Source organism: Drosophila takahashii, chromosome 3R (assembly GCF_030179915.1).
Source record: "Drosophila takahashii strain IR98-3 E-12201 chromosome 3R, DtakHiC1v2, whole genome shotgun sequence".
Lineage (NCBI taxonomy): Eukaryota > Metazoa > Arthropoda > Insecta > Diptera > Drosophilidae > Drosophila > Drosophila takahashii.
The window spans coordinates 831,999-849,861 of NC_091681.1; the positions used below are offsets into that span (position 1 = coordinate 831,999).

General features: G+C 38.7%; 1 protein-coding gene across 9 annotated transcripts in view; it reads right to left on the reverse strand.

The window, feature by feature from the left end:
• Myo81F (Myosin 81F) overlaps nt 1-17,863 on the reverse strand; it is a 1,428,838-nt gene that overhangs the window by 701,814 nt on the left and 709,161 nt on the right. The window lies entirely within an intron of this gene.

A 17,863-nucleotide genomic window follows, 5' to 3' on the forward strand; every position in this document is an offset into this window, starting at 1 on the left:
GGAACCGATCTAACGTTGACGACCATAGCAAGCGTAAAAAGGACAATGATTTGAGAGTATGCACCTGGAACGTACGAACATTGTACAGACCTGGTGCTGCTAAACAACTAGCAGATACCCTCAACAAATGTAGGGCTGACATTACTGCTATCCAGGAAATGCGATGGATAGGACAAGGCTGCATAAAGAAGAAGAACTGTGACATTTACTACAGCTGCCATCCAGAACGGCATGAATTTGGTTGTGGTTGCCAGGCTGCGGCGCCGAGTCTCTCACTTTATGCCAACAAACGAGAGAATTGCAACGATCCGAATTACTGCCAAATTCTTTAACATCAGCCTGATATGCGCACATGCCCCAACGGAGGAAAAGGATGATGCCACCAAGGACGCTTTCTATGCGGAGCTCGACCGAGCTTATGGCCGCTGTCCTTCCCATGACATTAGAATTCTCATCGGCGATTTTAATGCCAAGGTAGGACGAGAAGACATCTTTGGTGCCACCGTCGGGCGATTTAGTCTACATGAGGCCACCTCGAGCAGTGGTCTCAGATTAATAGGCTTTGCAGCTGCGCATAATATGGTAGTTCGTAGTACTGGATTCCGTCATTTGGACATCCATAAGGCATCTTGGCTCTCTCCCGATCGACTGACCAGAAATCAGATTGATCATGTTGTGATCGATGCAAGGCACACATCTAGTATACTCGACGTGCGATCCTGTCGGGGCCCCAACATCGACTCCGACCATTATCTTGTTGCAGCTAAGATTCGCACACGGCTATGTGTGGCGAAGATTACACGTCGAAGTGCGTTAAGAAGGCTGGACATCGGAAAGCTGCAATCACAACAGGCGAAAGATGCATTCTCCACTCACGTCTCGGGGCTATAAGCCGAGCACCTTTAATACCTGAAGACATAAGCGATATGTGGGCGCTCATATCCCACTCCCTGCGAGCTTCGGCAGAAGAAGTGCTTGGATTCCAGCGTCTTCTAACAAGGAATCCATGGTACGATCAGGAGTGTCATGACGCAACAGCTGCAAAGGACGCCGCCTACAGAAGAACACTGCAGGCTGGGGCGACACGAGCTATTGTGGATGTCTACAGGTCGAGAAGAAGAGACGAAAAACGCCTTTTCAGACGCAAGAAGAAAGAGCAGGAAAGGCGAGAGTGTGAGTGCATAGAGAGCAGCAGATGCAGGAATGAACTATAGCTTTGGGTCCGTCAAGGAGTTCATCTACCTAGGCACTGCTATAACAAGCACAAATGATGTCAGTCTGGAGATTAAGCGGAGAATAACACCTGCCAACAGGTGTTACTTTGGGCTCAGTAGGCAGTTCAATAGTAGAGCTCCCTCTCGACGCACAAAAACCACACTCTACAAGACGCTCATTCTTCCAGTATTTCTATAGGGTGCGGAGTGCTAGACAGTGACGCAGTCAGATGCAGCTGTTTTTGGAGTGTTTGAGAGAAAAATTCTTCGCAAAATCTTTGGTTAAGTCTGCGTGGACGATGTTTATCGCCTCAGATACAACCACGAGCTGTATGAGCTGTACGGTGATGTTGACGTAGCCAGCCGAGTGAAATCTCAAAGACTTCGCTGGCTGGGCCAAATTGCCCGTATGGATGAAGACGCTCCGGCTCGAAAGGTGTTTGATGCGGTGATTGTTGGGACACGAAGGAGAGGACGACCCCGAACGCGTTGGCAAGATCAGGTGATGGAAACCCTGTCCACGCTTGGTGTTACCAACTGGCGAAGGCGCGCCCAGGACAGAGACGCGTGGAGGCACATTGCGCTTCAGGCCGAGACCCGATAAAAGGGTTGTTATGGCATATAATAATAAAATAATAATATTTTTTTGTCAATAAATAAACCAAAAATAATAGCAAAACAAAACCACTAATTCCCTCCCATACTTGCACTGATCTTGCAAAAAGTTAATCTTGCCCGTGGGAGTTATGGGTATTTTACAGGCATTACGTAACTCCTATCTGGTGGGGTTATGTAACCGCACTAAGGGGGTTAAAAACCGATTTTTTCACACTTATCGGCCTTTTCTAACTTGGCGGAACTGCCGGCGAAATCCGAAGTTACTTTTAACCAACTTTCCGAGCTAAATCGCAGCAGAGGCGGATCTGTCGATCGTAAGACTTCCTCTGAAGATTTTTCGGAGAGTACTGCTTAGTTGCTGATGAACAAGACTTGCTGTTGGTATTGGCCCCTCTCCCTCTCTTTGCTCTCACAAACGTTTAAACTTGCAAAAGCGAAATTCTGCGGCGAAGAGAATAGGAGACTTTCGATGATGGCCTGCAAACACAATTAACCCTTAATTACCACGAATTTTAATCTGCTGCCCAATGCAGGTTATTAGTTACCTTCTTTAAAACCAATAAAGGCATAAATACCTATTGGTGTTGACGACCACGTTGATCAGCCTTGCTAGGCTTGCCCAAGGGTGGTTTAAAAAAAGACTTTTTTCAAATTGACGATGTGATCTTCTTGGGGGTTCAGCGGCGAATAGGCCAAGCTCAGGATCTCGCTTATAGACCCTATTTCCGAACGCCATGATAGTTTTCAGTGTCACCGGGACACTGGAAAAAGGGTATCATCCCTGGAAGTAGGAGCAAAAAATACTACTTCCAAGCTATAAACTAGATAATTTTATTGACTTAAGTTTTCCTTTTATTTTTACCGATTTTTCCAAATTATAAAAGGAAAATTCCATTAATTTTAATTTTTTATTACAAGATTAACTCAATACTTAATATATATCCATGACTTCATATGAAAACGGCACAATTTTGACTATTTGGGACAACTGAACTGAACTCAATCATTGCCATTGCCTGCTTTCAGGCATATTGGTTTTGTTCATTGTATTTGAAATCAAAGCCAGCATCCAGCGCTTTTACAAAAACCCCCCACCAAGATCACGCTTAGGAGGAAAATAAAACCTAAAAAGCGGGATCACCGCTAGGAGCTAAGTGTTTTCTTGGCCTATTGCTTAAGGTCTTGCCTATATAATGTCCTTGAAGATCCTCCACGTCATAGTAGCTGTTGCCGAGTTTTCTCTTTATTCGAGCTTTGAGAAACGTTGGGCGAGTTTGGCATTGTAGCCTTTGCCAAAGTTGCTCTGAGAAAAATTCCGTCTATAAACTTCCTGTCCAACAACCAATCATGCTTAGCTGTTCATCCCAGTTCGTCTCACTCGGATGTATATACGATTTAATGGCAGCGATTACTGACCTGTTAACTCTTTCGGAAGCGTTTTCCTGAGGTGCATAAATGGCTGTGGGGTATGTTATACTTTGCTTAAAGCTGATTAAAAACGTTTGATTAAAACTGAACGCTGAACGCCGAAACAGTGGAGTAAATCTTCTTCTACAGACTTCAAAATAGCCTCAGTCGTAAACTTCTTGATGGGTTTTAAAAACGTAAATTTTGAAAAATGATCAATCACAACGAAAACTCCTATATGACCAGATCGAGATCGCGGGTATGGTCCCAGGAAATGTACGTAAAGTTTTTGGAAAAACCGTTGTGTTTCACCTGTTTTGCTAAGATTCGGTTTAAGTTACTAGACTGGACCAGAAAAAGTACCTACGAATTCGTTCCAACGTCTTATTTATACCACAGTGAGACGCTAAGGGATGGTCATGGGACAGACAGACGGACAGACAGTCATGTCTATATCGACTCGGCTAGTGACCCTGATCCAAAATATATATACTTTATGGGGTCGGAAACGCTTCCTTCTAGCTGTTACATACTTCTGCACGAATACAATATACCCTTTTACTCCACGAGTAACGGGTATACAAATAATGAAAACCGAAATTTCATTATAGTCTCTCTACTATGTAAATAAAAATTGAAATCCATATCTTCAAAATAAGAGTTTATTCCAAAAAAAAAGCAATTAATCTTAATGTGCACTGTGTGCATTGATCTTCGGAATTCTTTTGCATGAGGATTCTATCGAATCCGAATTTACTCGCGTCCGTATGAACTTCAGTTATGGCACAAGGATATTACAGCCTAAGAACTGGGTTCGGTTTAAAAACTGACATTTCTCCCACGATGACGATTTTGTTGGACCCCATCAGGTCTCTTAGCTCAGCACATAGCGGCAAAATACTGCGTGGGACGTGCATGCACTCATATAAGGAAGTAAACTTTTTAGACTCAACTTACTAACACTACATGTGATGCATACTCTAAGCAACTTGAAAAACGATTTGTGCATCTAGCCATTCCTGAACTTGCTTTTCTAATAGAACTTTATTCTCGTTGGGTGTTCGCCTCGGATGTTGAAATACTGGTACATTATCTTCCAATATTATTTTCATCTCGACTGGAGACCTTATTCTCTTTTTCGGTTCGTATCCTGAGATAAGTTTTATACTTCCGATTTTTTGGGCTTAGCCAAAAGACTCAAATCGATTCAGTCAACTACGCCACTCACTACACACATGGCCTTGAAAGTTTCAGCAAATTTAACTTCGGTAGTTTTTGCATTGAAGCGAATTCCATTTGTGCTGAACAAAATGTTGACTTTCTGTTATTGTTTCCAACGATAGCTGTATACTTTAATTCATCCCTTTTGTCTACGTGGAAGGTTATTGTAAAGCTGATATTGTCAATGAAAACCTCTAGGTCAAAACTTCGTATGATTATCAATTCATTGACCAATTCAATAATGGTACTCCTAAGTCTGCACTTCTAAAGTCAAACCAGGATCAAAACCAACCTCAGGATTCTGTTAAAAATGTGAACTTCCTTTCACCCTCTTCTAATAGACAAAAGCCCTCATCCTCTTATTTAGGAACGAATAAAAGTTTTGGTATTCTATCTGATAATAATGATACAATGAATTCTACTGGCGATACACTCTTGCCCGAATCTGATAACTGCACGATGTTTTCGGCCAATGCCTCTGCCCAAAGCAAGAATAAGAAGCGAGAACCTCGTCCTCCACTTTTTTAATTAAAAGCAGCTTTGCCACTGCAACAAAGTTGCCTGATAGGCCTAGCAATGTCGGAAAATTGAGAGAAAAATTAGCTTACTTTGCTTGTTAATTGTGTGGTGTGAAAGAAGACTTTCATAAATCTGAAAATGGAAATTCCTTGCAAAGGTATTTGTTAATGTAAATTAGCTTAATTGTTTGCTTTTATGTGTCTTGTTGTCCAACTGTGAACTGTCTTATATGTGTATCTTTTTAGATTTGAGCTAGCAATTGTGTTTGTGGAGTATAACTTCTTAATGGCACAGAGTTGCAAAGAAGTAAAAACGAGGGGTTAATTCCTCGTTTTTACTTCTTTGCAACTCTGTGCCATTAAGAAGTTATACTCCACAAACACAAACACAATTGCTAGCTCAAATCTAAAAAAAGTGTCCTTGTTGCCATACAATTAACCATTTTTGCTCATATTTTCTCCGTTTTGGTAACCTTGCGTTTATCTAGCCACATATGAGTTCACCATGTATAGGACTAATTACTTTTGGTTCCCTATGAAGCCACATCATAATTGAAAAATACATTGTTCCTGTTGAGTCCTTAGCAAAAAGTGCATCAGAACCTAGACACAAACTTTGTTTGTAGATAGGCGCAGTTTTCTGAATCGTCTTTAATAAGGAAGTAAGAAAATTATTTTTAAAAAATCCAAAACAATTCGCAAAAAAACTTGGTGAGTGGCTTATAAATTAAGTACATAACGTATTTTTGGGTCAAAAAAGCATTGTAGAAGAAAATATTTGTATTTAATTTATAAACGCTGTTCACAAATTAAGATTTTTAAATTTTGTCTATGACTTTCAAACTTTGAATACTCCCACCTTCTCTTGTGGTTACGTTAGATTACATTTTCAAAAAGGATCATACAGAAGAGACGTGTAATTATTTAATTCCGAAGAGAGTAACAAAATTGGTTGACCACTCTTGAAGATATATCCCAAAGGACGTAGAAAAATGAAGATTTTCTTAAATTAAAGATACCGGAAATACCTGAGCTGATGGAGTATTGGCGTAGTGGCAAATTATGCTTAGAAAAGCCGTATTTATCAAAATAAAATGCCTGTTGGCATGTGAAATTTTTAATAAATACTTAATAAAAAAAAAATTTTTAACTACTACTACGAGGACAAATTTAAAAGAAAAACAAAATTCAAAATTTTGTTTAATTTCAAATAATGGCCAAAAAAAAATTTCAATATAAAATCTTTTAAACTTGAGTTTTTGCACCAAAAACGGGTTTTTTACCCATAGTGCACCCGTGACTACTGGTTTTCGCCTTAAGACAACTGGACGATCCTCCAGTAGAATTACTGTGGATGATGGCAGTATATACCGTGTTGTCCAAAAACTATTCAAGGACAATGGAATTCCATACAGCACTTTTCAATTCCAAAAACGAGAGAGCTTTCCGAATTGTCATTAAGGGCCTTAATGCGTCAACTGAAGTTGATGAAATCATTGCCAGACTCAAAGAATTGGGGCACAACCCTCGGAATGTATATAACCCTCCTGGTGAAAATGGCAAGGCCAAACGCGACATATTCTTTGTTGAACTAGAACCAGCTAAAAATAACAAAGATGTTTATAACATTTGAGTAATTGATTATCAAGTGGTTACTATAAAACCACAGATTCAAAGAAAGGGCCGTTTAAGGTGTTTTAAATGTCAATCGTTTAATCATTCAAAAAACTTTTGCATGTTTTCACCTTAATGTGCTAGGTGCGCTGGCGACCATGACACCAAGGAGAAGGAACTGTGGCTCAAATAATAGTGCTTCCTCCCGCAGTTGTCCTGCCTATTTATAACAGTGTCTAATAGCACTCCAGAACGTCAACGTTCTGAAAAGCAAACTGTTGCTGCTCCGCTCCCAAGCCAGAATGCTTGGTTTCCTTTGCGTCCTCCTGTTTCCTCAACTCAGCCATTGACGTCATTAAATTCATTTTAAAATTTATTGCGTCCGCTTGGAATGGAGACATCTCAGTAAAATTTTGTATGAAAAAGCGGCTAAAATTGTCATTATACCCTTGCAGAGGGTATTATGATTTCAGTCAGAAGTTTGCAACGCAGTGAAGGAGACGTTTCCGACCCCATAAAGTATATATATTCTTGATCAGCATCACAAGACGAGTCGATCTAGCTATGTCCGTCTGTCTGTCTGTCCGTCCGTCTGTCTGTCTGTCCGTCCGTCTGTCCGTCTGTCTGTTTCTACGCAAAATAGTCTCTCAGTTTTTGAGCTATCGGGACGAAACTTTTGCAAAAGTCTTCTTTCTATTGCAGGTAGTATATATGTCGGAACCGACCGGATCGGACAACTATATCTTATAGCTCCCATAGGAAGGATCGGAAAAAAAAACTTTAAAAAATTCTAGCTTCAATGTTTTTTGAAATATTACCTTCTACTTTTGGGGATGTTATTTTTTAAATATTTCTGAATTTTGAATTAATTATTTTTAAAATCGGACTACTATATCATATAGCTGCCATAGGAACGATCGGAAAATTAATGGAAAAGTAATAGGAAATAAATTCTAGCTTCTTTGTGTTAATGCTGAAATCGAGCCGATACCAAATACCAAGAAAGAACGCCGAATTTACGTGCGCACACGACAAACGTATTTTATTGAGAGAGTGGTACAAAGCATCATTGAGCGGCAAAAAAAAAAGAAGAAAAAGGAATAGGAGAAACTATCGCTAAGAGATGTGCAAGTAGAACGATATAACTTGTTAACTTCAACACTTCTTCTCAAGTTAGATTGTTCCTTACAATTTTTCATTTAAACCAAGCGACTTTACAAAATTATTATGCTTTTCTTTCTGTAAGTTTTTAGTAAAGATGTCTGCTACATTTTCGTTGGTGGGGACATATTTTATAAAAACTTCTCCCCTAGCAATGACCTCGCGAATATGATGATACTTGATGTCGACATGCTTGGTCCTTTTGTGATGCACAGGATTCGATGCAATCTGCTGTGCGCTTAAGTTGTCGCCGTTTATCTCGATGGGCTCTGCTTTCGGATGAAATGCTATTTCTTTTAGTAGACGACGCAAGTAGATTGCTTCTCTGGATGCAGTGGATAAAGCAATGTATTCAGCCTCGGTGCTGCTGAGCGCGACTAATCCTTGCTTTTTGGATTCCCAGGAGAAAGCTGATCCACCCAGGTAAAAACAGTACCCAGAGTACGATTTTCTATCCAGACTATCGTTTGCCCAGTCTGCATCGACAAACGCATGCAATCGTTGACCGGTCTTGTGATAGTGTAGCTTTAAGTCGATCGTCTTCGACGGATATCGCAAAATGTGTTTTGCGCCGGACTCATGCTCGACATGTGGGTTGGAGTTTCGCTGTGCTAACTTGCTTATAGAGTGCATGATGTCAGGACGCGTTGAAATAGCCAGGTACATTATAGATCCGATAAGTGACTGATAGTCAGTTGTATCTACTTCGGCACAGTTGTCACTATCGCAGCGAATTTGAAATCCATGGTTTAACGGAGTTGAAACAGGTCGGCACTGATTCATGTTGTACTTCTCAAGTAGAGATTTAATGTACTGCTTCTGACACACAGAAATTGTACCACGCTCACCCTGTCGCTGTATCTCCATTCCAAGAAAGTTTCGTGCAACTTCTTTTTGATACTATCCAGATCACTCTTTTGCGAACAAGCTAATATGATGTCATCGACGTATATGGCTATCAAATTGTACGAATTCTGACTTATTTTCTTATACAGACACGGCTCGCTTGTAGTAGCCTCAAAGCCCAATCCTTTTAAAGTGTCATCCAGTGTGCTATTCCAGGCCCTGCCAGACTGTTTGAGGCCATATATAGCTTTGTTAAGCTTTAACACGCGGTTGGGATGTTGATCGCTGACGAAATTCTCTGGCTGCTTCATATATACTATTTCGTTCAATTTACTGTTCAGATATGCAATCGAAACATCCATTTGATGAAGGTATAGCTCCTTTTCTGCTGCTACTGCCAACAAAAGCCTTATATTCTCATATCGAATGACGGGTGAAAAGGTTTCGTAGTAATTTATTCCATATTGCTGGCTGCACCCCTTGGCTACAAGTCTGCTCTTAAACCTTATGATATTTCCTTTAACATCTCGCTTAACTCGGAACACCCACATGGATCCTATAGCTTTTGCACCTGAAGGAAGATCTACCAAAGACCAAGTCTTGTTTTCGATAAGGGCCTCATATTCACGTTCCATAGAATTTTGCCACTCAGACGAATGCGTGCCCGTTAGTGCCTGTTTTACTGTGTCGGGCGTCTCAATGTCATGATAGCTTACAATATTGTTGACCATATTGTACTCTTTTCTTGGCCTACCTCGCTGGCCAGTGCGTATAATCTTGGGCCTACCTGGACCACGGTGACCACGTACACCATCAACGGGGCTGCTTGGCGGACTGGCATTATCTTCTTAAAAACTCTCGAACTCGTCGTCATCAGAGTTTTGCTCATCTGGATCTGGATGCTCGCCTTCTGGAACTGAGTTCTCCGCGTTGACTTCTTCTGGAGCTGCTTGTGCTATTTCGCCCTCTGCTGCACCGACTTCTTCTGAAGCTGCTTCTTCTCCAACTTCGCCCTCTGCTGCACCGACTTCTTCTGAATCTGTTGCGGCTTGTGGAAACTCTAAGATAAATGAAGTAAAATCGTTAGTGCTTGCCTGTTGGTTACCCGATACTTCTTCGCCTTCAACAAATTTGACGTCCCGCTTTTCTACGATTTGTCGAGCCTCATTGTCGAATAGTCGATATGCCTTGGCGGTGAGCGAGTAGCCGACGAACGTGTACTCCTTGCCCTTAGCACGAAACTTGTGGTGATGCATCTTATCCAGTGCATATACGGGTGAACCAAAAATCCGTAGATGCGCGACCGAAGGCTTCTTGCCGCTCCACTTTTCCATTGGGGTGATCCCGTCGAGCGCCTGCGATGGAGATCTATTTCGTAAGTAGCTTGCAGTTGCAACAGCTTCTGTTTACATAAAGTAAACAAACACTCGCTTTGAAAAATCATCGATAAAGGTTATAAAGTACTTTGCGCCACTTATCGATTTCACATTTATCGGTCCGCACACGTCCGAATGAACTAGTTCCAAAATGTTATTTGCTCGCGCGTGACTTTTTTTAGGAAATGGCAAAACACAAATCTTGGATTTGTTGCAGGTGTTGCAATTTATTTCAACCGGAATGTTATTAAGGTCAATGCCTTTTACACGTTGATTTACTATCAGTTCCTTAAGGTTTCGAAAATTAAGGTGACCATATAGATTATGCCACACGACCGCCTTTTGTTGCACTGAGAACAATCGGTTCACGTTTAAGTCACTGAACAAAAATAAATTGTTTTGCAGTTGCGCCCTTAATATAACAGCTCCATCTTTTGCCGTTACTGTCGCGCGATTTTCTTTAAAATACACGGAATGCCCATACTGCATTGCTTTGCTAACGGAAAAGAAATTCATTTGTAAATCTGGCACATACAACACGTCTTTCAATGTTATTTCACAATCGCTGGTTTTTATTTTGATGTTTCCTTTGCCCGGCGATTCAATTATTTTGTCCGCTGCTAACATAACTTTGTCTTTTTCTTCGACCAACGAAACAAACGCATTTTTCACACAGCACATATGAGAAGTTGCCCCACTGTCCAGGCACCAAGTCTGTTTTGTTATGTTCTCCTGATTCACAGCAGCAAAAACCGAAAACGATAATCTTTCATTGCTTCTCTCTTCGCTTTGAAATTTGCCTTTACCGTCTTTTCCTCTCTCTCTACACTGCGTTGCTTTGTGGCCACGTTTGCCACACACGAAACACTTTCCGTTAAATTTACCGTTTTCCTTTGCATGTGCGTTTTGTTTTTCGCTTCCCGAACCAGCATAATACGCGTGTTGCTTGCTATCCTTCTCACTTTTCTCGTTCATTCTTTCGGCCTCTGCTAAAAGTTTGATCTTGAGTGATTCAAAGACCGGTAGCGAATCTCTTGTTTCCATAGCAACAACAAAATGTTCATACTCCGCACTTAAACTTGACATTAGAATTATCACTTTTAACTCCTCGGGTATTTCGACGTTCACTTCGTTCAATTTGTCAATTATTTCCTCGAAATTGTTCAAGTATTGAACCATGCTTTGATCTGCCGAGTATTTCGAATTTAACAGTTTTTTAAACAACAACACTTTTCGAAGTGGTCCTCTTGAGACATACACCTCGCGCAACTTGGCCCATGCTGCTAACGCTGAGGTTGCATTTTCACATAACTTAACTGCGACACATTCACATTAAGAATTATGCATGCCAATGCCTTTTCGTCCATTAAGCTCCATTTGGCAGCTTCCTCGGATGTTGACTCGTTAGTCAACTTCAGCTTGCCACTAACGATGCCCCAAAGTTCTTGGTGTACCAGAACACTTCCCATCTGAATACTCCACACATCGTAATTCTGATCACTTAACTTTTCTATTTGATACGCACTCATCTTAGTTTCGCGAGACTGGGCCCATAACCAATGTTAATGCTGAAATCGAGCCGATACCAAATACCAAGAAAGAACGCCGAATTTACGTGCGCACACGACAAACGTATTTTATTGAGAGAGTGGTACAAAGCATCATTGAGCGGCAGAAAAAAAGAAGAAAAAGGAATAGGAGAAACTATCGCTTAGAGATGTGCAAGTAGAACGATATAACTTGTAAACTTCAACACTTTGGTTTTTATTGTATTATGTTTTACTCTAGGGTATGACTCTTTTTAAATATTTCCGAATTTCAATTTTAATTAAATCAAAATCGGACGACTATATCATATAGCTGCCATAGGAACGATCGGAAAATTAATGAGAAATATTAGAAAATTGAACATTTTTGCGATATTTTAATTAATAGAAATGATCTGCAAGGGTATATAAGCTTCGGCTGGCCGAAGCTAACTTCCTTTCTTGTTTTTAGCTATTTTCAAACAATTATGAAAAATACAAGGAAAAATATTTAGAAATTTTTTTTTCTGTTATTATTAATTTTGATTGCGGAACAACTTTGCAATAAAACATTTTTGTTTTAAGCCCCAGAAAAAAAGTTGAAAATTTGATTTTAAAAAAAAATTGTCTAATTTTCTAACTTTTCAAAATGTGCTTAATGGGTTAAGAACATTTTTGTATCATTTAAACAGAATAGAAGTTATCTTTCCATAGGTGCCAAAATGTTTATATTATAAGTTCAAAATATGAGTACAGTTAACATTTAAATTTGTGAAAATACTTTTGACTAGGGTTGTATATTAGAGCTTGAAAATGATCGATAAATGACAGTATCGATATTTTCGATACTTCATTATTATCGTATCAATAATTATATATAATAATATAATAATTAATATAATATCGATGTTTTCAAGGAAAGCAAAGACAAATTAAAAACAAGTATATAATTCTGTTAATTATACCCGTTACTCGTAGAGTAAAAGGGTATATTAGATTCGTGCAAAAGTATGTAACAGGTAGAAGGAAGCGTTTCCGACCCTATAAACTATATATATTCTTGATCAGGATCACCAGCCGAGTCGATCTAGCCATGTCCGTCTGTCCGTCTGTCCGTCTGTCTGTCTGTATGAACGCTGAGATCTCAGAAACTACAAAAGCTAGAAGGTTGAGATTTCCCACACATATTCTTTGGCTTCCTACGCAGCGCAAGTTTATTTTAGCCGAGCGCCACGCCCCCTCTAACGCCCACAATCGCCCACTAACGATTTTAAAATGGGTCCTGCGCCCACACCTTTAAAGATTTCCGAAAAGTAAAAATGCAATTTTGTTGTGTATATTTATACCTATCGAAATGTAGAAGACATTTTTCAAATCGGACCATTCATTAAAAAGTTATACGCAATCAAAATTTCTATATCTATCTCCCTCCCACTCCCTTTAGCTGAGTTACGAATTTTAGTCGGGACACCAAACCGAGTACAGCGTTCGCACTCCCTTTAGCTGAGTGACGGGTATTAGATAGTCGGGACACCAACCCGACTATAGCGTTCTCTCTTGTTCCAATTATAATTATACACATGCATAATACACTTGCATTATTATTAATATTATTATTAGAAAAAATCGCGGTTAATTTATTTAATTTAAATTTCCGGTTTTCATTATTAAAATGCAATATCAGACTAAAGGACCCTCCTCTTAAGAACTCGTGGTTAATTTATTTTTGATCACTAAGTTGAGATGCGTCACATGTCTAGAAATACACCAATTCTTAGTCAAAGACAGTCATGGCTTCTTAAGAATTTTTTTTTCAAATATTTGTTGTTCCATACCATTTGTTGGTACTAAAGAAGAACAAATTCCTCCTCTTCTTTTTTTGATCCTTTGCCAAAATTGCTTAAACGGTCTTTGTTTTGTTTGTTGTTGGTATTAAAAGAACGAGAGTTCCTCCTTTCCCCAAGAAATCGGGGTTCTTTCATTTTCGATTTTATGCCACAACCTATGGTTATTTTCCCCTACTTTAATTGATACTATACCATAAAGAAGTAAAAATTCCTCCTCTTCTGAAGAACTCGCGGTTGTTTTTTGTTTGATCCCTGAGTCCAAATCGCTCAAACGATCTTTGAAATGCGACCAATTCCTGTCAAAGGCTATGAATTCGCGGTTTATTGAGATTTTTTAATAGCGGACAGATGGTCGGTAGCTGCAACCAAGACTTTAAATCTCTTACCAAGTTAATTTAAGGACGTTATTAATATTAAATGGAATTTTGAAAAAAGTGGACATCAACTTCTTTCGTGAAAAATGGTACACGACTCTCACAGCTTTAATCTGGCTAGAGCCTGGCTTATAATGTTTTCCCCAAAAGTTTTGTCACTAAAAAGGACTACAAAAAAAAAATAAAAACAATTTTTTTAGTGAATAAGTTTTGAGAAAATTGAGTGTCTCAACTTACAGACCGTCTCAACCTACAGACCTCTCCCCTACTAAAGTGTATCAAAGGTATCGATAATATCGATACTGACATCGATCATTTTCAAGCTCTATTGTATATGTTTTTATTTTTATATTTTTACGAAAATGTTTCTTAATTTTAATTTTATTAAATAAATACGTTTACTCCCATTCTGTAGGATGCCTTGACTTTTTTAAAATTTGACAACATTTAGGAGTAGATAATGAAATAAAAAAAACGGTTTTATTAGTATAATAAATCCGATAAAATGTCCTCATGAAAACGCTTTAAACCGAAATTAAAGCATACAATGAACAATAGATACAATGAATTGTTAAAATTAGTTCCATTCAAGATTTAATCCTCAGAATTGTTTTTCCATCAGAAAAATCTTCCAAAGACATGGGCAATGGTTCACAATGGGGACTATTTTTTAGGAATGCCGTGATGTATTGAGAGTGGGTCCAACCGAAAATAATAAAGGTTAGTCCAATTATATAGGCCACGTAATTCAAAATGTCGGCAAACATCGGTTTTTTGTATACCGCGGAACCTGTAGGTGATGGGATATAAGTTTGTATTGGACTTTTACTTAGGAGCAACCAAATATCATGGAAAACTAGAAATGGTTCGTAGAAATTTTTGGCTGTGTACCTGTGTAACAATCAAAACTTGCAAATATGTTTAAGTAATTCTTTAAAACTTTCTGTAAGATTGTAAGCTTCGTTTTGTGACTAGTGCTTTATTTTTAAGTTAAATTTTACTTTAGCGCTAGGAAGATAAATAAATAATAATAATAAAGCTCAAAAAAAAAAATTTGAAGTGGAATGACCATATCACTCAGGCGGTAGGGAAAATATATGGATGCCTTAGGGCTCTTAATTATACCCAGTCTTACATACCAGAGAACTTCCGTCTGTTAATTGCAAAGGCCATAGTCACCCCGATTTTATTTTATGGAGTTGAAATATTTGGTAATAGTGATGCTCAAAGTAAGAAAAAGCTAAATGTTGTATTTAATAGTGCTGCTAGATATGCGTTTAATGTAAAAAGGGAGCACTCCATCTCGCGTTTCTCCCATAAAATATTTGATCTTCACCTGTCCGACTGGATTAAACTTAGGACATTATCGCTTCTTCATAAAATTATAAATACCAAGGACCCTAACTATTTGTATGTAGAACTGATTTTTACATCTTCCCGAAGGACAAATAATGTAATATGTCGGAGATATAGACTGTCAGTCTCTGAAAATCAGTTTTTTGTCTATGCTGTACGTTTTTGGAATGTACTACCTCTTCGCCTCAAAACAATTAAGATTGTTCCACAATTTAAACATACCTTAATGACACACTACAAAAATAAATATATATAAAAAAAATAATAAAAAAAAAATTAAAAACCAAAAAAATAATAACTTCAAATAATAATTTATTGAAATCTAATGAAATGTATAAGGTAAACAGTAAGCATAGTAGGGGAGAGTGGGGGAATTTCGTCACAGGGGAAATTTCGTCACCTGCAATATCTCGGAATCCATAAGTCCTAAAAATATATAATTTTTTTGATTTAGTCCTTCAAGACGGCCTGACACAACCAATGCATTTGTTTTGCACAGAAGGCCAAGATAATTAAGCTATAATATTAAATGTGTTTTAACAGTTTAAAAGCTACATTTAGTTCTCGACGAAATTTTTTCTGTATGCCACAATTCAAAAGGAATAAGATACACGATTTTTTATATAATACACAGTGCTATAATGTGCATTTCTGCGTCAGTGATTTTTAACTTCGCGCCTAATTTCGGAAGAAAAATAATTATTTCTAAAAAAGGACTGTCTGGGGAAATTTCGCCACCCTTCGCACCTATTTTAAATACATATTTTTATATTTCACGAGCTGGCTAACGAACAGACTACCAGCAGCAGCAACAAATATAGGACGTCAAAAAAATGGTACGCTTGATCAGTGTAGCATATTTACAGGCGTTAAACTCCCTACATTTTTCAGGTGACGAAATTGCCCCGGTGGTGTGGTGATTTTACCCCCCTGTGTGGCGAGATTTCCCCAGTATATTGGTTTTAAATTTTATTTTTTTATAAATCACCAAGGTAATTAAAAAAATAGGGGAATGTCACATTTTAAAGCTTGGTGCTAACCGCATTCAACAATAAAAATAGAAATATGATAACGTGTCTCAAGATGGACAAAAAATAGGTTTGAAAAAATGCTGACGAAATTCCCCCACTCTCCCCTAGTTATAAGCTAAAAGTTATATTTTGTGACTAGCGCAATAAATATAAGTAATCATTTGTCGCGCTAGTGAAATATTAATAAATAAATAAATAAATAAATCACTGGGGCACCATGGTAAGTTCGGAACGAAAACATTTACAGGGATCTGGGCATACCAACGGTTAAAGATGAAATATCAAAGCTGAGCCCAACACGGGTCTCAAACCGAACTTGTCTACATCGAAAAGACCTGCCAACCCAGCTATAAATATTAGGGCCCGTTAGTCCAGATTCAGTCTACAAGACTGATTTTTAAGTTATATTCTTAGGATTTGATATACTTATTGTTAGTCTCATTATAGAGAAGATTCAATAAATAAAGCATATATATATATAAACGATATTACTAAGGCAGTTTGACTCTCGACAAAACCGAAAATAATGTTGCTCACAAAATTTTTCTCTGAGTGGAACCCTATTTTCGTTTTGCTTGCCCGACCTTTTGGCTCAACCGAACTAATCAATCGGTCTTTCAGTAGCAACTCGGTGAGCCCCTTTTAGGTTAACAAACGCCGCAAATGGTTTTCTATAATACTACTGTTAAATAAAAGTAAGACAAAAAGGCTTTCTCTAGAAAGAGAAAAGTATAATGTTATTTTGCATTCTCTAAATTTGTTCTTGTATTCTCTCTCTTTCTCTTTCTCTCTTTCCGCTCTATTATAACTGTAATTTCGCTCTCTCGGAACCTGCCAAATTTCTTGTAGACTCTTGGGTGCTTTTCTCATAGTCTCTCTCTCACTCGCTTTACAATGTAACTGTTCTTGCGTTTAGTTGTTGGTGCCCCACAAGCCACGCTCAGTCGATTGAACACGTTTTCTCTCGCGATCTCGCGCCCTTATACTTTTGTGTTTTGTGTTTTTTTGCGGTTTTTGAATTTGATCCCAGTCCCAAATTTACTCAAGGTATATTTTCCACATTTTATTTTCTATTTCTTTGAATAACCTTGTTTTTCCTATAAAATGGCCCTTATCTGTACAAAGAAAAGTTGTTCTCTTCCGATGTCAACTAAAGATTCTTTTATTTATATCTGTTGGCTCTGCGAATCGGTCATGCACATCAAATGTGCAGGATTTACTGGCAGAGTTAAAGACTTCATTGAAATGCATACCGGTCTCATGTGGGCATGTGAAATGACAGTCGAAATGAGCAGTTTTATGAGACAGACTCGAGACGGCCTATTGAACCTTTCACGAGTTTTTAAACAGCTCAATGACGGGTTCAACTCAGTTTGTGACCAATTTAATAATAAGAAATTATTATTAACCGAGTCGCCCAAACGCAAAAAAGCCAGCTCAGGGGCAGTTAATAAGACCGTGAAACAAAATAAAACATTGAACTCGGTAGCTGCAGCAGTTCCTGTCGGCACAGGGGTAAGCGAGCCACCTGTGCCTATAGTTACAGCCAGTTCCGGAGGTGACCCTGTTTCTGGATGCCAACCTGAGGCACAGAAGTCGGTGCTGACCGCAGATACAGTAGGAACCGCTTCTGGGTCCCAGCCGAGTGAGGTTCAGACTGCTTCTGGGGGCGTAAGAAACTTTCAGTTGTTCCACATAGAAAGCAATTGTTTGTTTCTAGATTTACCCCGGATAACAAATCTGAGGATGTTATG